The following is a 25,240-nucleotide window of genomic DNA, read 5'->3' on the forward strand; positions in this document are numbered from 1 at the left end:
CCCATTCGAATGTTTTCTTCCTATTTCACAATATCTATCACACATTTGGAAGCTTACTTACACATTTTGTTCCTCACACCAGAGAAACAATGTGATATTTGAAAATGTGTGTCCTTAAACCTTCAATAATAAATAAAATTACATATGATAAAAATATGTGTCCAGTTTATTTCACTCAGAAGGGTGGACTCAAGATGCATCCATTGAACTAGAAATATCTCAAGTGTTTCCTTTTTATGCGAGAACAGTACTCCATTGTGTATTTATAAAGAAGCAAATCTTCTTTATCCATTCATCTGTTGATGGACACTGAGACATTTCCAAGATTTAGCTATAACAATTTGTGCTACTAGGAACTTGAGTGCGCATGGATCCCTTAGTACGATGCTTTCAGTACTTTCAGGAAGATACCAAGAAGAGGAATAGCTGTGTCAATGAGAACCTCTGGTTTTAGCTTTTGGAGGAATCTCCATATTTCTGTCCACAGTAGTTGCACCCGTCTACAATCCCACCAACAGTGGAAAAGGGTTCCTTTATCCCCACAGCCCTACCAACATTTGTTAGTGGTTGATTTCTCAATAAGAACCATTCTTTCTGGGGTGAGATGGAATCTCAACATTGCTTTAATTTGAATTTCTGACCAATGACATTGAACATGTTTAGATACATTTATTTGACATTTGTATTTCTTCATTTGAGAAGTGTATATTCATTTCAAATGCCCATTTTTGGGTTGGGATCTTAAATTTGGGGAGATCTGGTTCTTTTGACTTTTTATTTTGTTTATTTATTTATTTATTAGTCTTTATTTTATTTATTTTTTTTTGTAGAGGGACCAGGGATTGAACTCAGACCCTTGCGCTTGCCAGGGAAGCGCTTATTCCACTGAGCCATCTCCCGGCCCCTCTTTTGACTTTTTAAATGTAATCTAGATAATAGTACTTTGCCTGAAGAACAGCTGGAAAATTTTATCCTACACTGCAAGTGGTCTCTTCACTCTATTGGTGGATTCTTTTGTTGTACAAAACCTTTTTTAATAAGATGAGAACCTAGTTGTTGATTCTTTGTGATAATTCCTGCATGCTTCGGGTTTTATTCATAAAGTCTTTGCCTGTACCAGTGTCTTCAAGAGTTCTATCTTCCAGCATTCTTCATGTTTCTGTTTTAATATTAAGATCTTTCATCTATTTTTAATTTATCATAGTGCATGGTGAAATATATGCATCCAATTTGAGTCTTCAGTGCATGCAAAGCCAGATTTTCCAGCACTATTTATTAAAGAGGCTGTCTTTCTTCCAGTGAATGTGTTTGGCATCATTGTCAAAGAGAAGGTGGCTAAGTATGTCTGGAATATTTTTCTGCATCTTCTAGTCTGTTCCACTGATCTTCAGCTCTGTTTTTCTGACAGTACTGTGCTGTTTTACCACAATATCTTTATAGTACAATTTTAAGTCAGTCTTTCTTATTTTTTTAAATCAATATATTTTAGATACACATAATGATCGTTATAGGGAATTTGTACATGTACATGGTATAACTTATTTCATCTTTTTGTCCCATTCCATCCTCTCCCTTAACCCCTCTTCTCTCCTTTTTTTTTAAATCTTTTTTTTTATTTATGTATTTGGTACAGGGTCTTGCTATGCAGCTGGGATTCATAGTGATCCTCCTGTTTTCATCCTCCCTGGGATTACAGGCCTGCCCCACCACTTCCACTCCTTACTTATGTAAGCCGCTGCCTTGACTTTGTTGCCTAGAATTTTCTTTGCTATTCTATGTCTCTTCAGCTTTCAAATGAATCTTAGAATATTTTCTCTAATTCTGTGAGATATGCTGTTGGCATTTTGATTGGGATTGTATTAAATCTGTATAACAGTTTTGCAAGTATGGCCAGCTTCACTGTATTGGTTCTTCTTACCCAAGAGCAAGGGATATCTTTCTACTTCTGAAATCCTCTTCAATTTCCTTTTTCAGAGTACTATAGTCTCTCTTAATCAGTTTTGGTTTGAAATCCATTCTGTCTTCAAATAAAATAGCTACCCCTATCTTTTCTGGGCTCTTGTAGTATAGAGGATTGCTTTCTGTCCTTTGACTTCCAGTCTGTGAATTTCATTTTGAACTAAATGTGTTTCTTATATGCAGCATATTGAATCTTCATTCTTCCTACATTCTTCCTGTCTGCTTTTTTTGATAGTTGAATTGACACATTAACATTGACGGTTATAATTCATGTATTAACCTATCCTTGTCATATTATTTTCCTGTTGTTGATTTGCTTTTGTTCCCCCTCTGGATTTATTCTGCTGGGGTTCTTGGAGTTGGAGTTCTTGTTATGTCATTCTTTTTTTTTTTTTTTTTTTTTTTTTTGTGGAACCAGGGATTGAACTCAGGCCCTTGCACTTGCCAGGGAAGCACTTATTCTACTGAGCCACCTCCTTGGCCCCCATTATGTCATTCTATAATGTCCTTCAGATCCTTTTGGAGAACTGGAGTATAGTCATAAATTTCTTCATGTGTTCTTTCCCATGGAAGTATCTTACTTGTCCATCAGTTTTGAAAGATTGGGTTAGATTTTTTCTCTTATGGCTTGTAATACTTCCCTCCAAGTGCTCCTCGACCTGAGGGCTTGTGTTGAGAAGTCTGCTGTGATTCTGATGGGGTCTCCTATATAGGTGATTTGTTTCTTTTCTCTAACAGCTTTTACTATTCTGTTCATGTGTTGAATTTATGAAATCTCAACTGTAACACACCTTGCTGTAGATTTTTTTGATCATGGCTAGTTGGAGCTTATAAGCCTCACTTACATACATATATCAAAATATTTTTCTCTGCTTCGGAAGTTTTCTGCCATTATTTCTATGAAGTTTTTTTTTTTTAATGCCATTAGTGTTATCTTTTGCTTTTTTATTGTATGTTATTCTTGTTTGTATCATCTAGCAGCTATTAGATTGGTTTTCATGGTCCCTATTTTTAAGAAACCTTTGTTTTCATGATGGCTAACCACAAACTTGTCTTTCGTATTTGACATTCTGTTCTCTCTTTGCTCATTCTGCTATGTATATCTTCAAAGGAATTTTTAATCTGGATATCTGTTTCAATCTGTTTCATGGATTCAATTTCTTTCCTGTATTGGGTGTTGATGGTTTCCATCATTTTGCTAAACTCTGTTTTGTTTTCTTTGAGACAAGGCCTTAATATGCAGTGCTGGCTGACCTTGATCTCACCTGCAGTTGAGGTTATCTTAAACTCACAAGGCTCCTCCTGTCTCAGCCTCCTGAGTGCTGGAATTACAGGCATGCACCACCACACCCAGTACTCCTCTTTTTTTTTTATTTTTTGTTTTTTATCTGTATCTGCTCCCAGAGTCACTAACCATTTCCTTTTTTGCAGTCTCAATCTCTGTAGTTATCTGGGAATTTCTTTATGATTGGATTTTTTTTTTTTTTTTGCAGAACCAGAGATTGAACTCAGGCCCTTGCACTTGCCAGGGAAGTGCTTATTCTACTGAGCCATTCCTTCCAGCTCTAAATTTTAGACCTTACTGTCTTCTCTCCTCTCCCCCACTCCTCCCCGCCTCCCCAACCAGGGATTGAACTCAGGTCCTTGCACTTGCCAGGGAATTTTTCTACAGCCTCATTTATTGGCTTTGTTATTTCCACTGATACCACTCCAGAGAGTCCAGGAGAGTGATTTTCAAGTTGTGCCACCCCATTGTCCCCTTGGTTTACCTTTGATGAGCTGGAAGTCTGGCTTCGCATCTTGCTTTAGTGTCTTCTCATTCTCTCTCTCTCTCTCTCTCTCTCTCTCTCTCTCTCTCTCTCTGATTAATTACTGAGTTATAGTGTATGAATTGCTTATGGCAGGTAGCTTCATTGACAATACTTAGAACCCCTCAGAAATGAGTACTGCTCAGAGATGTCTTTGAAGTGGATCTAGCTTTGGGTCTTTGAGTCTGTTGGAAGATCTTACTCCTTCCATTTATTGGGGATGAGAAGTTTCTGCCTATTTGCCCTAGCTCCTGCTTCCTTGGCAGTGGCCTGCAGTATTGTTTATGAACTACAGGCAATCTCGGTCTTGGCACAGCAGCAAGAACGACTAATCAAAACAATTATGTCACTTGAGTAATGTAGCACAATGGGTAATAACTGTAGCATCAGACAACCTAAAAAATGACAAACTTTGCCAACTATTTCCACCTTTGCCCATATGAACTATATTTGTGGTTATACAACAAAATCTAAAACAAGTCAGAAAATTGTATACAGTAAATATTCCTTCAATATGATGATTTTTACCCCCAGTGGAGAAAATTTAAAAGGGGTTCTGGGGGGAAAACTAGAGAAATAAAAGAAAAGGAAGAGATTTGAAGTAAGTTTAGTGGACACAGGAAGATTATGCAAACTGTGAAACTGATGAAGACAGGAGAGAAAGAGAACAGGAAAAAATAAAAACAACAATGGAATAGGACAACAAAAAGCTAGAAGCAGTGTTCACACTCAAAAAACAAAAAAGAAAAGAAAAGAAAAAAAAACAAGAAAAAACAATCAAGAAAAAAATGAAAGAAAAAGCAAAACAAAAATTAGGAAAAGGGTAAAAAAAAAAAAAAAGAAGTAAAATGTTCATTTCAAGGCCTGTGTCTACTGTCCCTGGTAGACAGAGTGGGAAGGCAGAGATCAGATCCACACTGATTAATCCCCAAAAGTCAGCTGTAGATTTCTCTTTTTTCTTCTCTCTCTCTCTCTCTCTCTCTCTCTCTCTCTCTCTCTCTCTGTATTTATTACAGGGTCTACAGGGTCTCACCACATAGATTGGACTCGTGATCCTCCTGTTTTCAGATTCCCAAGTGCTGGGATTACAGGTATGTACTGCCATGCCCAGTCTCAGTCACCATCTCAGCACAGTCCAAGGGCTGGGCCAGCACTTCATGCTGAGGATCGAACCCCAGGCTCTGAGCATGCCTAAGCAGGAGCTTTAGTCCGCTGAACTATTTGGCTATCTGGCCTATTTGGCTGACCCAACTGTAGATTGCTGGCAGGGTCATGGATACTCCCCACAAGCTCCACCTCCCATTCCAGGGAATTTCAGGCTGGTTTCCGGCTAGGAGGCTCCAATTTAGTTTGCTCAGCCCACAACACCGTGTGCCTCCTGCCAGCCTGAGACTGGCTCCTGGCTTCCTGCTGGCTTGTACTTGGCTCTGTCTCACCCTCACACTGGGAGCCACTAGATGATGCCTCCAGCTTGTCTGAATTCTGAGCTCAATTGTCCCCTCTCCAAGATGGCTGCCAGCCAGTCTTCCTCTCCAGGGTGACATCTGAACCCAAATAACTCACCAGCCACCACAGTCCACTGCATTCACTGCTGCATTCAATGGATGTGTTTCTCTGTGGAGGCCTCTGCGGTTGCTGGTAGTCTCTGCAGACTTGAGCTTCCCCCCCAAATGCATGAGCCAAGTTTCAGGGAGAAAGCACCGATGGTCACTTCCTTCTTCTGAGTTGAGGTCTCTCTCTTTACTGACTCCATGGGCTTCTGTTGTCACTTCAGATCCTTTCTGGGTCCCAGGGACCAACTCCCCTCATACTTCTCTTTCTCACACTGCTGTATTCCAGCATTTGGAACCAAATCTGAGAGATTATTTCTCTCCTATTCCACTTGATCATCTTGTTCTATTGATTTCTATATTTTTGAAATCTGATACATTAAACACATGCTCAGATTTCTTCTTCGGAAATTTTTTAATGAATGAAAAAAGTAAGAAAAATTATAGCTTTATTCATTTTCTCCTTCCCAGAAAGCTTTTCAAGATTCCTCAGTATCTAGAAGGGATTAAGGAGTGTCAGATCTCTGTGAGTTCAGCTGATTGAGTGAGAGGGGAGATGTTTCTTCGTATGGGACATTTTAATGCCACTCTGCTTTTAGTGTAGATGTAGTGGAACCAGTATGATCACAGACATCGTCCCTTCCTAGCGGCCATTTGAAATAAACTTCTGAGTTCCTATGTGCACCTATATGAAGATATACAGTACTAAAGGCAGTCGCGAAAGACAGGGTGATTTCTGAGAGACAGGGTAATCTCTGAGAGCAGTCAAGGAAAAGTGTAAAATTACATTTCAATTTCTATAAGACTGATACGTTCATGTTTTGCTTCATAATTAAAGTAAATGTAAAACAATATAAATATGGAAAAAAAATTTTCAGAGAGGAAGTACAAGTGAAATGGAGAGCAGTTTTATCCCACCTGAGTGGGCCACAGTTAAAGGGGTTTAGGCTGGGCATGGTGGACGTGCCTACAGTTCCAGCTATTATGGGAAGGAAGAGGTAGGACTGTTGCAATTTTGAGGCTAACTTGGGTAATTTAGCAAGGCCCTGTCTCAAAATACAATAAACAAAACTGGGGATTCTATATCTATTACTAACTCCATTGAAAAGACAGACAGACAGACAGACAGACAGACAGACAGACAGACAGACAGACACAGGAAAGAATTTTGGGACCTGCCACTCACTCCAAGGAATTCTGTCCCGTGTTAGTAGCCTAGAGGGTCAATGGCCCTAGATCCAGAGGGCTACTTGGTGAAATGACTTGGATGGAAACAAATGTGTCCTAATTATACAACTAGAAAGCACTTGTCTTCACATTTTTCTCAAGATTGTTAACCGTTCTGATTTCTATATTAATTTGTACATGCTAGAGATCCAAACTGAGTTCATGGGCTGGGGATGTAGCTCAGTACACAGCACCTTCCCAGCAAGGACCATGAGGTCCTGACTCCTGGTACCCAAAAACGCAAACTACATTCACTTATTTGAACAAAGGAATTAATTTTACATGAAATTGGAAAATCGAGACAAAACTGTGTCGGCAAAGTCCCAGGTCGTACTGGGCACTCAATCACTGTCATCTGCAGTGCATTTTTCCATCCCTTGGCTCTGTTGTGTGGGCTCCATTCTCCAGTTCTCTTCTTCCACATGGAAACAGAAGCAGCAACTATTCGCTGCAGGCATCCAGGTCTGCTGTGTATCTTCACTAGGCAACCCCATTAGAATGAAAGCATCTCCTTCTAAATAGCTCCAGAAAACATCTTTGTGACACTGACCTAGCTTGGGCCCTGTGCTTACATCAGAGCCAGTTGCGGAAGCAAAGGAAATGCAATGTTCTGATTGGACAGACTTGGTCTCCTGCCTGCCTAGCACCAACCACACCTAAGCCACAGGACTTGGGTTAGAATTCCAAAGTCAAGCAATGTGCTACTATTAAAAAAGAAGGAAATATCCCTAGTAGACAAAAAACGAAGGATGGCTATCAGTTACTAAGAAGTGTAGCCACAAAAGAGAATCCAATCTTATTATTATTATTTTTGTCTGTCTATATTTAAAAGTTCAGACTTTCAGGTCTTAATCTATTAGTCTTTTCTCTTTAAGTTGGGGGTGGGATCTCAGGAATCCCTTAGGGCTGCCATTAATCACCTACAATAACTAACCTCTTGAAGACACTATGCAAGAAAATCAAACTTAACAACATGTGATAAAGAGTAGGGTAGAGAGCCTGATTGATTGATTTATTGATTGAGTATTTTTTAAATGTATTTGGTACAGGGTCTCATTACACAGCCAGACTCATGGTAATCCTCATGTTTTCAGCCTCTCCAGTGCTGGGATTATAGTTGGTGCCACCACACCTGATCTCTGTGGCCAGCTCAGCATGCCCCATGGTGGAGTTGGTGCAGCATGTGGTGCCGAGATCAAACCCCCGTCCCTGCATTTGCCTAAGCAGGCGCTTACTCCACTGAGCTGTCTCATAGGCACTGCAGATCCTGATTTTTTTTTTTTTTTTTTCAAGGACTAAATACTGAAACCTCCAAGTCAGCCCATACTGGGCAGCACACCTTTCTAAGAGATGCTATTTGAGTCAAGTCCCTAAAGACAGGGAAGGCTCGGACAGAGAGGTGGAAGATGAGAGAGTGGACAGGCATTCTAGGTGGAGAGAGCAGTATGTGCTAAAGCACGCAGGCAGGATGGGCCATGGCACACGCTGGAAACTGCAAGCAGTAAAGCACAACCACAGCTCAGGGTGTGTGCAGGAAAAAGGCCCAAGGATGTGTAAGCAAAAACTTGAATGCACTTGATAGCAGTCAAGCCTGGAAGATGCTTGGATTTCATCTTCTAAGTAAGCATTGGCCACCGAATGCTTTTGAGAAGAAGACAAATAGAGAAATGTGACCAGATGTGGTTTTGCTTGTTTAATCATTCCCTGGAGGACAGATTGCAGAAGACTCCGAATTTAGACAGATGTCGTGCGTTGCAGAGATTCTGGCAAGTGTGCACAGTAGGACTAGAACAGAGCACAGCAAGGGTAGAAAAGCAAGGCTGGGTGAGCAACATCCAAGAGATGGATCAGTGCGACCAGAAAAGTAAAGACAGTGAAGGAAAAGAAGACATAGGAGAAAGAAGGAGTCTAGGGATGGCTCCCAAGGTTCTGGCTTGCTTGGATGCCTAAAGTTTCAGAAGATGAGTCATAAGGTTGGGACCTCCAGTTGGAGATGTGTAATTGATAGCATAGTCCAAGTTCAGGGCCAGAGGTCCTGATGTTTGGAGGGAACAGGACAGCTAGTGTCATGACTGTGGGAGGGCTTACTCAAGAGAGTAAACAAGGTAGAAAGAAACGTGGGAAGGACAGAGCTCTGAGCATCACCAACTTGCAAGTCCAACAATAAAGAGAAATCAGAAAAAAAAAAGATTAAAACAAAGGAACCAGCCAGGTGTAGTGGTACATGCCTGTAAGCCTAGCACTCAGAGATGCTGAGGCAGGAGGATCACTCAAGCCCAGTGTAGGTCACTTAGCAATTTAGTAAGACCCTGTCTTAAAATAAATACATAAAAAAGGCTGAGAATGCTGCTCAATGTGAAGAGCCTGGGTTCAAGGAACACCAATATAAGAAGGAAAGAAAAAAGAAAGAAAGCAAGAAAAGGAGGGAAGAAGAGACCCAAAAGCCTCAAAGGGTACAATGAGGATGTCCACCACACCAGGCAGAGCAGAGTCCCTTCTTTACAATTATTTGCAATTCCTTTTGAAAAACTGATTTGCTCCCCTCCACACCCTGCCACCCGTGTACTGCCACCTCTAGCAAAGAGAAAAGGTTTGTGCCAACGTCTGTGAAAACACTTGCAGCCCCGGTCAACAGCCATCCTGGTGCTTCAACATAATTTTACTTCCTTCTGCTGTGATGTGTCGTTAGCAGGTGATTTCTGCTCACGTCTGCAGCTTGGCGATCTTCCTGATAACTGAGGTCATAGAACACAGGAGGCCTGAGAGTGGCGCTTGCAAGGCAAACTTCTATGTACAAATAATGAGTTGGATTTCCTGAGATGATTGTTCAGAACCAGAAAATTCTTGTCATAGAATTCTTTTACCCTTCTAATGTAAAGAAGGAGTGGGCACATACACACACACACACACACACACACACACACACACACACACCGCGGGATGACCTTGCTAGATCATAGAGAAGCTCTTCTGTAGACCACAAAGCACTAGTGAACACAGACTTGAAGGTGCTTCTGGCCCAGGTAGTAGCTATTTGGCCAGCAGCTGTTCTCTGAGCTTCCTTGTCTTGGGCTGGTCAAGGGCAGATAACCATGTTTAACAATGCTGTGTCAGGGGCCAGGGTGATGACTGGGGCCGGAGAGATGGCTCAGTAGAATAAGCACTTGCCTAGCAAGTGCAAGAGTCTGAGTTCAATTCCTGTTTCCACCAAAAAAAAAAAAAAGAAGAAGAAGAAGAAGAATGTTGTATGAAAATGCAATGAGATAATCAATGTCTACCCAATCTCTGGTTTCATGTGAAAAAGAAAAGAATGATTGTACTATTGGCTTCTTTATTTTATTGTAGTATAGTATAATTGTCTTTTCATTTTGTTCAGCTTTGTGAGACAAGGTCTCACAAGAGAGCCCAGACTGCCCTAAACTTGTGATGTTCCTGCCTCAGCCTCCTGAGGATTACAGGCATGGTCACCACACCGGCTAATGCATGTCATTTTTAAGTGTAAAACTCATCAGTATTACTTACATACAGAGTTGTGCAATTTTTGCAACTACCTCTTTTCAAGACCTCTCTAGCACTCCAAAAGATCTTTGTAGCCAATTTTTTCTTTTAATTTCTAGGAATTTTTCTCAATCTTGACTTTCTTTTCTTTTGTTATTTTAAAGAAAAGAAAAACAAACAGTAAAAACAACGGTATGAAATTTCAAAACAAGATGGTAGGACAGTGACAGTGGTGAGTATGTTGCATAATGGTTATCTCCAAAGTAGTTGCTCATATTGCAAAATACAGGCATGAAAAATTGATCAAATGATATAGGCATATACCTTCCCTTTCAATGGACTAGTAGCAATTAGTAGTATAACTATCTTAACTATATCATGTGTGTGTATATATATAAGACACATTATGCATTATATATACACTATATGATATATATATGCATATTATACATTATATATACACTATATATATATATGCATTAACTTGCGTTCGCCTTCACTTCTGTACCCTGACACCCACTAATCGACTCTGTCTCTATGACTGCTGTTCGAGCAATTCATGAAGCAAAGTCCTACGAACTTGTCCTTTTGTACCTAGTTCACTTCATTCACCCTGTCACGTCAAGGCTTACTCACTTACAGTGCATCTCACTGCGCATCCCTTCCTGTGGCCGACACACCCTTTCTGCGGATCTGCTGCTGGGTTCCTCCATTCATCTGTTTAAGGGCGCTTGGGCCGTTTCCTTCTCTGGCCTATTGTGAGTGGCACCAAAAGAGCGCTGGCATGTGGGTGTCTGCTTTAGTCCTTGTTTTCAATTCTTTAAGGCGTACTCCTAGAGAACTGCCAGATCCTGTGGGAGTTCTACACAAAGATTTTTTTTTTTTTAATTTTTTAAACTTTTTTTTTTTTTTTTTTTTTTGCCAAACCGGGGATTGAGGCCCTTATGCTTGCCAGGCATGTGCTTATTCTACTAAGCCATCTCCTCGGCTTCCTACACAAAGATTTTTAAGAAAGCACTAACCTGATCCACAGCAGGTTAGCGCATACATTTCCTTCAACAATATATAGAGGTTCAGCTTTTCCACAGCTTCCCCCACACTGGCCATTTTCCAATGTTTTGATTAGAGCTGTCCTAGTAGGAGTGGAGTGCTATTTCACCATGGGCTAATTGGCTTTTAGTTATCTCTGCCAGTGCAAGAAAACAGTGTAGGTAATAAATCTGAGCAAAAGTCCAAAGTCAATTTGTATTTCATCATTTTCATGTTTAAGTGTCTGAGTCTTAAAATGTATTTAAGTAACAAAGCCTCGTGCATATAGCCTGCTCAAAAGGGGGGAACGCCTCCCTGGCTGGGTGACTCCTTGAGCCTGACTTAGATTGCTGATTAATAAATACTGTCCACCAGACTAATGTCACAGTGGTTTGTCAAGGAAGGCTGGATCCTTGGCTGTCCAAGGCTGTCCTTCTGGATTATAATGTCCTTAACACACAAAGAAAATTAACTGTTTTGCTTCAAGAGCCTGAAAAGTTACAGTGACAGATCCAGTCTGAAGGAAAGGCAGCAGCGTTGTTAACACGGCACTAGCACAGGAAGTGGCCTGAACGTGAATCTCTAAGAGGCGGAAAAATTACAAAGGTCTGGAGAATGTGAAGCTCTGGAAGCACTCAGAAAGGAAGGATCTCATTGATTTTAGCTCATGTTATACGCAAAGGCCCTCGATGGCGGGCATTGGTAATGTTCTTATTTTACATATGAGAGAACAGGCTGGGGGAACTAAGTAGCCTGACCAAATCAATGACCCAGCCACCAGTAAGTCTGTTCAGTTTCTAAGCTGCTTTTCAGGATGACGACCTGGGAGGCCAGGCAGAAGGTGCTATGACAATAGCTATTTCTGTTTCCACAGCGAAGTACCAACAACTGGATGGCTTAAGCCAACAACAAGTTACTATTACTGGGAAGCTGGATTCTGATGCACAGAGGAGCTGGACCCTCTCTTCCTTGGTTCTGGATTGGTTCTTTGTTCACTTCATGAAAAAATTCAGTCAGGACACATAGGCTGTGCAGAAGTCTAAGCAAATTTTACTGTAAGTAGATGAAGAGAGAGAGAGAGAGTTACATCTTTAAGTGAAGAGGCAGGCAGCGCTACAAATGCATCCTACCAAGCGTGTATTTGGATACATTTTTATGCACCTTTGGGGTCTGGGTTTTTATGATGCTCATCATCACTTGATTTAGAACCTGCAAAATATCTTCCTGTCCTTTTTAGATAGTCAGTGTTTCTTCAAGGGTTTTAATTGTGTAAGGAATTTATGGAAGAGAATTTTAAAAAATGTAAACCAGGTCCCATGTAAACCAAAAGCATCTTAAAACATCTTTTCCTGCCTCTTTTTGGACTGTAGGCATAGGCAGCCAGGCATGCTGTACCCCCTGTTCTACAGTTTGATGGCTTGCTGGCCAGATATCAAAAGGAATGTGCTCAACGTGTCCCCTTAAGATATCATTGTGCTAGGGTCTGCCAGATAGCTAGCCGACTAAAGCGCCTGCTTAGGTAGAGCACAGGGACTGGGGTTCCATCCCCAGCTTGCTGTGCTGGCTTCACCCCTGGGACTCACTGAGACAGTGATTGAGACTGGGCAAGGTGGCGCATGCCTGTAATCCCATCTCTTGGGAGGCTGAAAACAGGAGAATCACTATGAGTCTGATCTGTGTAGTGAGACTCTGTAAACCCTGTACTAAATACATAAAAACAAAACAAAAAAAGATATCATTATCCTGTAGGGTCACTTGGGACTAAGACCTAATAAATAATCATAAATGGGTTCACACTGAAGTCCCTCTTTACCTAACTGACAACACACAATATTTTGTCCCTCAAGTTTGCTCCTCTGCCTACCTACTTGTCAGTACTGTCTGAGCTCTGGAGACTACTAGTTTCAAGCAAGATGTTGGTTTCTTTTGAGGGATATAAGGGGAAATCTACTTTGTGTCCTCTCCACAAGGTTCTAGAAGGTCCTAGTTCTGAGGTTCTGGAAGCTTCCTGAGTCTCTTGGCTTGTACATGGCCTTTTCCAAACATCTTCACATCGTCTCCCTTCTGCGCCTGTTTCTGTGTCCAAATTCCCATGTTTATTTTCCTTTGTTGTTCTTGTTGTTGTTCTCTGACACAGGTTCTTGCCATGCAGTTCAGGCTGGTCTTGAGCTTGCAGCAGTCCTCCTGCTGGGTTTACAGGCATCCAGCACCCCAACGAGCCAGATCCCCATGCTCAAAGGATACCACTCATGTTGGATTAGAGCTCTCACCTTATTTGAATTTGATTAACTCTGTGATGATTGTTATGGGTTGCTCAGAATAGGAACCAGATCAGCCAGATTGGAATTTGGAAAGTCATTGATTACTGAGCTCAGGACCTCCGATCAGCTCTCATGCAGGAGAGGACTGAAAAGGCACCTAACCCAGGAAGCAGGGGGTTGTAAAACCTGGAACCACATTCAGTTTGGTAAAACAAATTCATTGTCTGACAGAAAACAACGCTTTCAGGATATTTGTGACCACTAGTCAAACTAAATTTTCTGGGGCTTTGTGTTACTTCCTGGTTATCTTGCACCTGCGTACCTGAAGGCAACCTTGCATAGCCCGAGATCACAAAAAGTCAAAACCCATTTAGTTTCCTTTAAGTCATCTTTGTAAGCTAACTTTGCTGACAGGAATTGGTGAGGGTTACAGGAATTGGTGAGGTAGGAATTTTATCTAGCAAACAGCAAGAAACAGCTACTAGTTACTAAACAACTTAGAACCCTGGTGAGTATATATTTTTACACAACAGAAAACACAAGATTTACATTTATAATCTAAAATGTGAGTTGATCCATTACAATGATCCTATCTTCAAATACAGTCACCTTCTCAGACATCAGGTATTGGAAGTCACAAAACTTTTGGGGAGAAGTGATTTATTTGTGGGAGGCACAGTTCAATTTATGAGTCTAACTGGGCCTGCAACCCAGTCTTCACGTAATGTCACCAAAACAATCTGCAGGATCTTAGAAAATACTTTTACAAAGAGTTTGTAAGTTTTTAACTGGAAACTTGGTCAGTATTCCCTCTGCTACTTTAAAATCCTGTCGCATGCGCTAGGACATCTGTTATTTCAATCTTTTCAAATTCTGAAGAAGTCCTAAGGAGCTTCCTTCCCAGTGCCTGCGGGCCTGCTTAACTTTTAACATTGGTTCAAAAAGGAAGGTCTTCTTTATTTTCAAATAGCTTCAAGGTTTATTTTTGAAGTAAAGTTTCCATTTCCTTATAAATTCACAAAGTTTAGTGTAACTGGAAAAGAATACTTTAGGCTTCCAAAATAGTTTTGGAAACACAGACATTCATTTATAGAAAAAGAAAATTAATGTCTCAACTTTTTGGGAGAAAATAGGATTACCTTGTGCCACACTTTTTGTACGTTTTCCTTTTTAGTATGTTGAGCAAGGGCTTAAAGAATGAATGATTGAAAAGTAAACAGTGAGTGGATGGCTGAGGGAGGGACTTGTGGCTGGCGGGCTGGCCTGATTCCCTTCAGGGCTGAGGGATCTGTTTCCTCAGCTACTGGGAAAGATGGCGACGGCTAGCTTTACCTACCAGCCCTCTTTAGGAACTCCTAGACTCATCAGTTCCCAAATCCAGCCCTCTCTCCCACAGCAGTTTGTAAGTCAAGACTGTCACACAGGGAGGTAAGCCAGGCTGAGCGATTTGCCCCGGCCAACCTCTAAGAAGCCATTCCAGCTCTTGCTGAGTGTGGAGTCAGGCAGCTCGTTGGACATCAGTAAACCTGAGAAACAAAGTTTTGTCCAAAATAGCAAGCTTGGTCAGTGAGAGTTAAACAAAGATCTCAGTGTGTCGTACATTTATAATCACTTGTTAGATCTCAGACCCAGAACGACCCTACAGAGAACAATGATGCGGGAAGGTCATGCGATACGCACATTTGTTCCTGGCCACCTGGCTGGTTATGTCCAAAATAAGGCACACCGCGTTCCTGGCCAGTTCACAGAGGCTGGTGGCCCAGTGCCAGCACAGACAGGGGCGTTCTTGAAGGAGCTTCCTGCTGAGACTGGGGAGAAGCACCTGCCTCAGGTTTCCGCTGTGCAGGCTAGAGGAGGGAGTGGCTTGGGCAGTGGATGTGCCTCCTCCGCCCCCCTCACCCGGCACTGTGTGCCTCGGTGTCCTCGCTGGTCATCACGTGGCCATTTTCCTCCAGTCCACGCGGTGCCCCTCCCGTGATACTGCCACTTGTGCCCTGGCTACTGTCTCTTTGAAGACGAGGGAGGGAAAACATGACGGGGCACCTGCGCCCATTGTTAACATCCCCCACTCCCACAGCTAGACTTCCAGAAGGTTCCCTGGCTTTCAGCCCTGGCCCCTCCCTGGATCATGGCCATGACCACCGCTGATGTCATGGAGCCCTGCACTCACTTGGACCAATCAGGAGCCTGTACCTGGATGAATGACAGGCCTGCAGCTGCTATATAAGCAGCGCTCCCACCCACAGCTCTCAGGTTAGCCTGGAAGAGCTTTGTCCAGTGCTCTGACCCCCCGAGCTGTAGACAGGCGATGTTAAAATAAAGATGGGCTTTGGCTGCTCACGATTTGCTTCTAGGGTAATGTGGGCTCCACACCTTCTGTCAACCCGCGTGGAATTCTTATCCTGAGCAATGTGGACAGAATAGTAATCTCAAAAGAAAGAACAATATAACTACAGGCCATTGGCATTGAGGACCCGAGAGACCAGCAGGCAGTGAAGATCTGCAGCAGAGACCAACCGCTGCAGATGACCTATGGCACCAGTTCATGGTGTATATATTTTTTACTCAAGCAAAAAACAAAACAAAACAAACAAACAAAAAAAACCCTCAACTGATTGGCATCAGCACCTGGTTTAGATTCCAACTTTTCAATTCCAGTTTTTATTTAGTAGCATTCAGGATTGAATCCAGGACCTTCACATTGAGCTACATCCCTTGGTCCTTTATTCCCCAGAAGTCTTTCTGAATCACTAGGTAGTTGCCCAAACTGGACCCAAATTTGTGATCCTCCCAGGATTATAGGCATGTGCCACAAAGGCCAGCTAAAAATGTTCCTCTATTGTTCTTTTAGTCTTTTTTTTTTTTTTTCACTTTAAAAATAAAATTATTTTAAAGGCTGGCCAGATAGCTGAGGGTACTAAAGCGCCTTCTTAGGCAGAGTGCAGAGGCACTCCCTGGGGTGCCATGCCAGCCCCACCCCCAGTACATGCTGAGACAGCAATTGAGACTGGGTGTGGTAGTGTGTGCCCGTAACCCCAGCACTTGAGAGACTGAAAACAGGAGAATCACTTCAAGTCCAATTTACATAGTGAGACCCTGTAGACCTTGTAGACCTTGTCCTAAAATAAAAATAATAATAATAATAATTGACAAGACATTAGAAATAGTACCCATTTAGAAGACCAAGATGAGAGGTATTAAAGTGTGGTTTTTGTATTACACATTGCTGTCCACATTGCTATTGCTTAGATCACAGATATCAGCATATAGAGTTAGTCAAGGTGAAAAGTCTACACATTAACTGCTATTTTCAAAAACTGATGGAAATTCTTAGTACAATCATCTCAGCCATCCTGGAAATTTTCGTCTTATAAATTTCTTTCCTAGTTTTCTTACATGATTAAGATTCCTGACAGAAATTATCTAAACTGAACCAGAAGACATCTTTGAAATATCAACATTCCAAAGCAACCTCTAAGAAAAGTGTCAGTAAATATACACACCCTGTAAATAAAGTAATAAAGTAATAAATAGTTCCCTGAATCTCAGGAATGACTCTTCTGTCCATAAAAGTTATCCACCCTGGTATGGATGCCTTTGTGGTAAGCCTGCCCCTTGCCTTGAAGATGTAAATCGCTCTGTATCAACTCTATAACACATTCCACCTACATGTTTGAATGGCCCTCTATGTGTCTTTTTTCTTCCCCCCGCCTTTTTTTTCTTTTCTTTTTTTTTTTTCCCTCTATGTGTCTTGATTGAATTCTTTCATCAGAGGCACAAAGAATTGAGGACAAAGGTTGGTGCCTTCAGCATGGTGACCCAGTGACAGCAGGATGTGTCCTTTTGTGTACTCGATTGCAGCTCATCTCCTCCATCTGCCCAATTCTGCTTCCAATCCTCCCCCCATGCATGTTGATCATAATGACATTTCTGGAAAATTTATTGAACAGTAATCACTATGTAGGCTTCTGAGGTGCCCAACCTCTGCCAGGGCCCCAAATATGGAGATGCTAAAACAAAGAGCCCACCATGAGGATAAAAAGGGAGGCTTCCAAGCAGTGGCTGTAGTGAGACAATAGAAAAGACTGGAAGGGAAGCAGCTTCACTCAGCATCTCAAGGAGCCCAATCCCCCAAGAAGCCCAAAGGGTCATCAACACCAACAACTCAAGCAAAACAGTGAAGAGGGGGCCAGGGAGATGGCTCAGTGGAATAAATGCTTCCCTGGCAAGCGAAAGGGCCTGAGTTCAATCCCCAGTTCCACAAAAACAGCAACAACAACAACAAAACATACACACACACACACACACACACACACACACGAAAAACAGTGAAGAGGAAGGGTGACCAATCTATGAGCAAAGAAAAGCCAATTATCTAAGATGGGGAAGGAATGCAGGGAGTGTCAGAAAATATGGTTGTATATTTGGAGGTTGGGAAAGTCAACAGAGAATTTATGCTTGTAAACTAGCTCAGATATGACCTTGACATTTTCAGACACTAATAAAAGAGTTTGATCTGCACTTCAAATAATTGATTGGTTATAGGGGGCAGCACACATTCAGAATGAAGCTGGACAAACCTACGCCTGGGAGAAAAGTCTAGATTCTTGTGCTATAGACTTGCTAAAGAGATGATCTTGCATTTTGTTGTACCATTAGGTGGTGGGAGTTAAACCTGAATGCAGGGAATGGCAAGAGTATGGATGTGTGTGTGGCGGTATGTGTCTTGATGTGTGTACTAGGATAGGCTGGACTGTGGCATCTATCATATGGGTGGAGTCTGCTCACCCTAGATAGAGTACAACCCTCGTTTGTCCTTGATTGGGTGTCTCCCCAAAAGCAGGGCCAAGATTAGAATGCAGGTAGTTTCATTGGGAAGGGATTCCTAGTGGCAGAGATAAGCAACAACAAGGAGACATGTAGGGGCTGGGGAGATAGCTCAGTAGAATAAGCGCTTGTATGGCAAGCACAGGATCCTGAGCTCAATCTCTGGTACTGGAAAAAAAATCCAAACCAAAAAAACCCCAAGGAGACAGGGAAAAAATGCCAATAAAATGATATGTCATCACCTGGGGTGGGCCCTTCTTTTAGGGACAATAGAAATTAAAACTAAGTGATAGTATGAATTTACAGGTAAGAGCCTACATGGGGAAGGAAGAGAAAAATAAGGGAAGCACTCTAGCTTGGGCAGTAGCTGGAGGGGAACACTCTGGGGAAGAGGCTCAGATTGGCCTGAGCACAAAAGTGGAGGCCAGCTTCAAGGGCTGGCTGAGGTAGGAAGGGTCCCATGGCCATTGTCTCCATCCTGCTCTTGTGACTATGGAGGAATCCTGGTGTTTTGAAGGGCAGGTCCCGTGACAAGACTGCCTGTGCCTGCAGGTTGCAGGAGATGCTGAGCTGGCCCGAGGACCCAGGTGACTGCTGCTCAGGGGAAAGGCTGGGGACTTCTAGGTCTTGCCCCAAGGGCAAAGGCCTGAAGCAGGAGGTTATAAAAGCTGTAATCAAATACCCCAGTGAGTCTTAATATTTTAGTGACTCTTCATCTGTCCTTAATCTTGAAGGGATGACCAATCTATAAGCAATCTATAGGCTAGGTAAATCTAGGGCCAAGAAATTTTGTGCTGCTGATTTTTAAAAAAAATGAATAACATACCTATATCCAAAGTTTTAAGGCAATAACAAATACCAAAATGGGGCTGGCCAAATTCAGCAGATTAAAGCATCTGCAAGCAGGCGCAGTGGCCAGGGGTTCAATCCCCAGGCCTGCCATGCCGGCCCTGCCCCCAGGTGTGCTGAGATGGCAATTGAGACTGGGCGTGGTGACAGGTGCCTATAATCCCAACTCTTGGGAGACTGTAAACAGGTGGATCACTACGAGTCTGATCTAGTAGTGAGACCCTGAACACCCTGTAGACCCTTCCCTAAAATACAAAAAAAAAAAAAAAGGAAAAAGAATAATACAAAAATGAAGGTCAAGTTTTGTTGGACTTAGTTACCTACTCAGCCAAGTCACAGGTTTTAGCAAAAACTAGTTTCAGATCTCTGACTGTCTCAGAAGAAAACACAAATCATGCTTTCAATGAGAATTAGGTTAAGGGTTCAGGAGTTGGCCTGCCCTTCGCCTCTGTGGTGGTCTGCGAGGTACAGTCAACACTTTTCAAGCCCAGGGGTTGGACTCCACTGGGTGTTCCTTCAAAAGGCCTCCCAGAGCCCTCTGCCCAAAGGACACAGCCAGCAGCCCTTCCTCTCTGCTGTTCTTCTCTGTGCAGGGCTGGCCTCGGGGCATGGACACTGCCCGGTTTCCAGGCTGTGCTTGCTACTGGATGAGCCGCCTCCCACGACCTGAGGGTGGGCTCTGGGGCTAAAACAATGGAGGCCTCTGCTGGAGGCAGGTTGGTCTGAGCACACCTCAGCAGGGGCTGAAATCAGGAGAGCCTGGAAGCCACACTAGAAGCTCCGAGGCAACCAACTACGAGGGCCCTGGGAAGTGCAGTCATGTGTTTAAAAAAGGCACATCTTGGTGAATCATGGCTGAGCAATCTCACTGCGAATTAAAATAGTAATGAAGAAATTTTAGTCTCATTTCCTTTGACTGAGTATTGAGCCAGGATGTCTGTTGGATTTTAAATAAGATGGAAGCTTTTGAGTTTTGGATTTTCAAAAAGAGGTCCCTCTTTCCTCCTCTAGACTTCTGAAACAATTGTGATATAAGACCCAGGGAACTGACAGCTGGAGATAGAGTGCCAATGGGTTGGAGAACATGGTTTTGCCACTGAGGCCTGAAAGGCAGGGCTGGCCAGCACTTCAAGTCTGAGTGGAGGAACAAGGCTCCTGAGGAGACACACTCACTCAGAGTCACCTCCTTGCACTGGCCTGTTGGTCCAGCAGAGAGGGAAAGCATGAGTCTCTGACAGTCGCAGCCTCACTGATTTTAAAGGAATTAGTTTTGATACAGGGGAATGAAATACCCAACCTGAAAGATACCTGGGTTGAGTTGGTGTTCTCTAAAACCAAAGAATAAATTTTAGGAACAACAGAGTTTAAGAGCAGAATATATTTTTTGGGGAAAAGAAAGCTTCTGTCTGAGAGAGGGACAGAAGGGGAACCTGAGTGGATTGGCCAAGAATCTGCCTTTTCCAGAGATTTTATAGAGTAAAACGACAAGATGAGGCAGGTCTAAGGTAGAAAACATGGGACTTTGCTAGGTGGGCTGTCTCAGTTACTTTTCTCTCGTTGCTGGGAGAAAATACCCAACACACAAAATTAAGGAAGGAAGGTTTATTTAGCTCACAGTTAGTGGAGGTTTCATTCCATACTCAGCTGGCTCCAAGGCAGAGCAGCACATAGCAGAGGGCAGCAGTTCGCCATGGCAGGAAACAGCAAGAGCAAAGGGAGGAGCAGTGGCAACAATGGCTGCAGAGCGCAAATCTATCTCTCTTTTGTTGCATTCGGGCTATCTGCCCCAGGGTAGGTATAGTGCTCACACCCATAATCCCAGTGGATCATGAGTTAATCACACACTCTAGAAGTCTGCCCCATGACTGCACGAGGCTTTGGGGGGACACCTAGACACAAATCATAACATGGGCACGAGGTGGGACAAAACTATGGTCAACTAATAAGATTCCAGGCACCACTGCTCAGGTAAAATTGATTACATCCAGGACCAAAAGGAGAAGCAAGTCAGTGGCAAGTGGGCCTGAATACAGAACAGGGACTTTTCCTTTAAGGGGCTGGATTAGTGACTCTTCCAGGCATCCTCAAGCTTACAGATCTATTTAGAATATCAATTCCTGATATCTATCCTTAGGGAGGATAGATGTATTTATTTGATCTTTTGTCTGGAGGTCTGGCCCACAGCAGGGGTGTGTCTCTTCCAAAGCTGCAATGTGGTCATGTGTTCCACACTGTTCCCTTGAGAACCTCACCCTGTCTGACTGGCTATAATATTTCTATCTAACTCAGCTGCCTGCAACAGTTTTAGCCAATGGACAAGAAGGTACCCTTCATGAGGGATCCTCCCCACCCACCAAGCTCCTAGCTCGCTTCTGACACAGGCTTGTTTCTCTAATGGGAGTTCCTCCCTGTGGAGCAATGGGGCAAGGTACAACAAGATTTCTCCCAACAGCTGGGAAAGGAAAGAAATCACAGGAGCAAGGTGCACTGAGTCTGTCCTGATGCTGTACTGATAACATTCCACTGCGTCTGCAGAACTTGCATTGGCAACTGAGAGCGGTGTTCCTTTTTATAAGAGCCTGTACCTTCAGGACAGGTCTACTTCTTTTTGTGCAGTCCAGAAAAGCACACCAATTTGAGGTTAGAAAGCCTAAATTCATCACCTAGTCCCCAGTGAAATGCAATTCTGCTTCTACAAGGTTTTGGGTTTATTATAAGTATAAAGGTTAATTTCAGAATTACTTATTAAGTTGAATTGAACAGACATTAATGTAGTAGATGAGTTTAAGCATTACATAACAATTATATTTAGCATTTACTGATGTGATTCCATGTTCCTAGAGGAGGGAGAAGCCCATGAAACAAATGCTGACCTTGGCATTGGACAAAGCCCAGTGTCTGTCCTGGTTAAGTCTTCGTTCTGTCACTTTCTACCTTGAGAAATTTCTGTGGCTTCTCTACACCTTCAATTCTTTGTTGGAAATCATAATTCCTATCTTGCAGGTTTGTTGTAAAGAATTAGTCACATAATGTAAGTCAAATGAATAGCATAGTGCCCAGAAGGAATTCAAAAATGGCAGTGACTACACCTTTGCTATCTGAGGACAGAATTTTTAAATACTATTAGAAGGTACTTGGTTTGAAAATAGGTGACTCTTCTCAAGGATTAGCTTTGACTAGCTAATTAACAACCTTGGAAATCCTCAGGCATTTCTAGATAAGAGTGGGTGGAGTTAGCAACGTGTCTATAGAGAAAAGCTCTTGGCAGGACTGACTCCTTATTAGCAAGCAAAATTACTCCAATCCTCCCTTGTGCTCCCAACACCTCTGAGTGAATTAACTTTGCTTGGGGTCAGCACTTTCACCCAGGTCCAGAAGATTCGCACAGGCCTAATACAAGGGATGAAAAGAAAATCCCAACACCAAGCACATAAATATGTCCTCAATGAACCAATGAATGAATGAAGTAATATTCATTATGATAGCTGAATGAATTACATTCACAGAGGAGTACAGACTTGCTCTGCTCTATGAAAATGGCCAGACACAAGAGTCTACCGTTGAGAATGCGGATCTGAAAGCTGTCCAGCGGGCTCTTCCCTTCATCCCCATGTCGCCCACTAGAAGCCAATGGAGGAAGAAAAGCATAAGCAGAGGCAGAAGTCAAGTGTAATATCCATTACCCAATCCCCTGTCATCAGTGAACAACAAGAACTTCATCCCCGACCAAGGATTCAACCTTATTTCTAGAAAGGGGACTGAGATGACAGGTCTAAGATTATTTCCATGTTTTATTTCCTTAACTCCACAGAGACTGTCCAGGGGTGTGCAGCTTACCCGATTTTGTTCAAAGAGACATCATTGGGAAGGAGTTGGCTGCCCAGATGTTTCAGTTACTTTTTACTTGTTGCTGGGGCAAAATACCCGACACCCAAAATTAAGGAAGGAAAGGTTTATTTAGTTCAAAATTTTGTGGGGGTTTCAGTCTATGCTTGGCTGGCTCCCAGGCAGAGTGGCACATGGCAGAGAGCAGCAGTTCATGGCAGCAGAAAACAGTGAAAAGCAAAGGGAAGGGCAACAGCTGTGGCTTCTAGCCAGCCTCCCCTCCCTCCTTATAATATAAACAAGCTACCCTGGGACTGGGGGATGCAGAACTCCCACCATGTCCATGACCTCCTCTTGCACAGGGTGAGGATGTTTACAAGCTAAGAATCCTGGCTCCCTCCTGAGTCACTTAATGAAACTCCTAAATTTCTAAAGTTGACACAATGTATCAACCAGTATAATCCACCTCTTGTCAGTTTGGCAATCAGGCTTCCTTTCACCAGTTTCCAGGTACATAGACACGCCTATTAGTGTTTTACAACTTGAACGCTGTATTACATTAGAACCATGACATTTTGCGCCTGGGAAACCCCCTCTCCCCCACACAGAATCATACACTTCCTTTTATGCAAAAGGCATTTTAATCCATCTTTAAAAATCCTAACAATTTCAGCATTGCTGAAAATTCCAAATCCCAAGTCTCCTCCAAGATCTAACACAAATTCTCAGCTGTGAGCCCCTGTGCAAATGAAAAGTTAACCACTTCTAACATTCAAAGGTGCAAGACATACATTGCCATTCCGAAAGATATACACAGCAGGAAACAAACAGTTGGGACCAAAACAAGGCCAAAATCCAGAAGGACAAACATTAAGTCCTGTAGTTCCATGTGGAATATCAGATGCAACCTGTAACAAATTGTGAGCTCCAAAAGCCTTACGTGGCTCCATCCCTATGGCGCTTCTGCTGGGAGCTCCCATGGCTTTTCTCTCAGGCCTGTTTTGCTCCCTTTTTGCAGCTTTTCTTAGATAATCCACGTTCCTGGCTTTATCAAACTTTTGAGGTTTCCACTGAATAGGCTTCTCACTCACACTTTTACATACTGCCCTCTCATGGCACATTGCCTGGCCTTCCAGGCCTTCTGAAATCTAGGAGGAAGCCTTCTTAACCTCAGAACTCTTGCATTCTGAATGTGCCTAAAACCAACACCAAGTGGATGATGCCAAGGGCTGCTGCCAGCTGGAGGACTTTCCAGGCTTCCCCCTTTTTTGGCTGTAGGCGTTGAGTGCTTGTATTGCTGTGCACTCTGACCTTAACCCTGAGGAATAAATTCTCTATGCCAGCGCCATTCTGGATCCGGTGTGGTCTCCGCCTCCATTCTGGGGCATAGGGCTCTGCAGCTTTCTCCTCAAAGCACAGTCCCTCACCCTTGGGATTCTGAGGCTGCAAAGGGCGAGAACCTGCCACTTCCTGTGATGCTCTCAGGACATCTTTTCTACTCTCCTGTTCCTTCTCAGCAATAGAGATCCTCTCAGCTCTGTCTTTACATTCCACAGCTTTATTGGAGCTTTCTTTCTGGCTAAACTCACATTTTAAATTATCCAGATGGGCTCTTTGCTCTTGACTGTCAAGATAGATCTGACTAAAAGCCCCCAACAACAGCCATGCAACTGCCTCGATATTTGACTGCTTTGACATATCTTTTGCTAGATTAATCAGTCCTCCATGTTAAAACTCAGTCTCAGGCAAGGTCTCTGAGCAAAATGCAGACAAACTTTCTGCCAAGCCAAACACAAATCATCCAAAGTCCAACAACCAATGCAGTCCTTCACAGGGGAAACCTCCCCAGGCTGGTCTTTACAGGAAGGCTTTCTATCAGTCTTCTGGTCTGAGCTCTAAACAGAATCTCCAAAGAACAGCCAAAGCTGTTGCAGTGATTCGCTTGTAGGCAATATCTCCAAAACTTTCCTATCTCTTCCCATAAGCTACTCCCAAAAGCTTCATTCACATGGTCAGGATTAGCCACAGCAATGACTCTACTTCCCTGGTACCAAATTTTGTTTCAGTTACATTTTACTCGTTGCTGGGACAAAATACCCAACACCCAAAATGAAGGAAGGAAAAGTTTAGCCCACAGTTTGTGGAGGTTTCAGTCTATACTCAGCTGGCTCCAAGGAAGAGTGGCACATGGCAGAAAGCAGCAGTTCATGGCAACAGAAAATAGAAAAGAACAAAGGGAAGGGTAGCTGTTGTGGCTTCTAGCCAGCCTCTCTCCCCTCCATATATTATAAACAAGCTACTCTAGGATTGGGAGTGTAGAACTCACACAGTGTCCATTCCCTTCTCTTGCATAGTATGAGGATGTTTGCAAAGCATGAATCCTGGCTCTCTGCTGAGTCACTTAATG

General features: G+C 42.9%; 1 protein-coding gene across 1 annotated transcript in view; it reads left to right on the forward strand.

Moving 5' to 3' along the window:
* Positions 1–25,240, forward strand: part of LOC101592196 (Golgi apparatus membrane protein TVP23 homolog B-like) — a 63,775-nt gene that overhangs the window by 33,600 nt on the left and 4,935 nt on the right. The window lies entirely within an intron of this gene.

Source organism: Octodon degus, unplaced genomic scaffold, assembly GCF_000260255.1.
Source record: "Octodon degus isolate 3935 unplaced genomic scaffold, OctDeg1.0 scaffold00096, whole genome shotgun sequence".
Classification (NCBI taxonomy): domain Eukaryota; kingdom Metazoa; phylum Chordata; class Mammalia; order Rodentia; family Octodontidae; genus Octodon; species Octodon degus.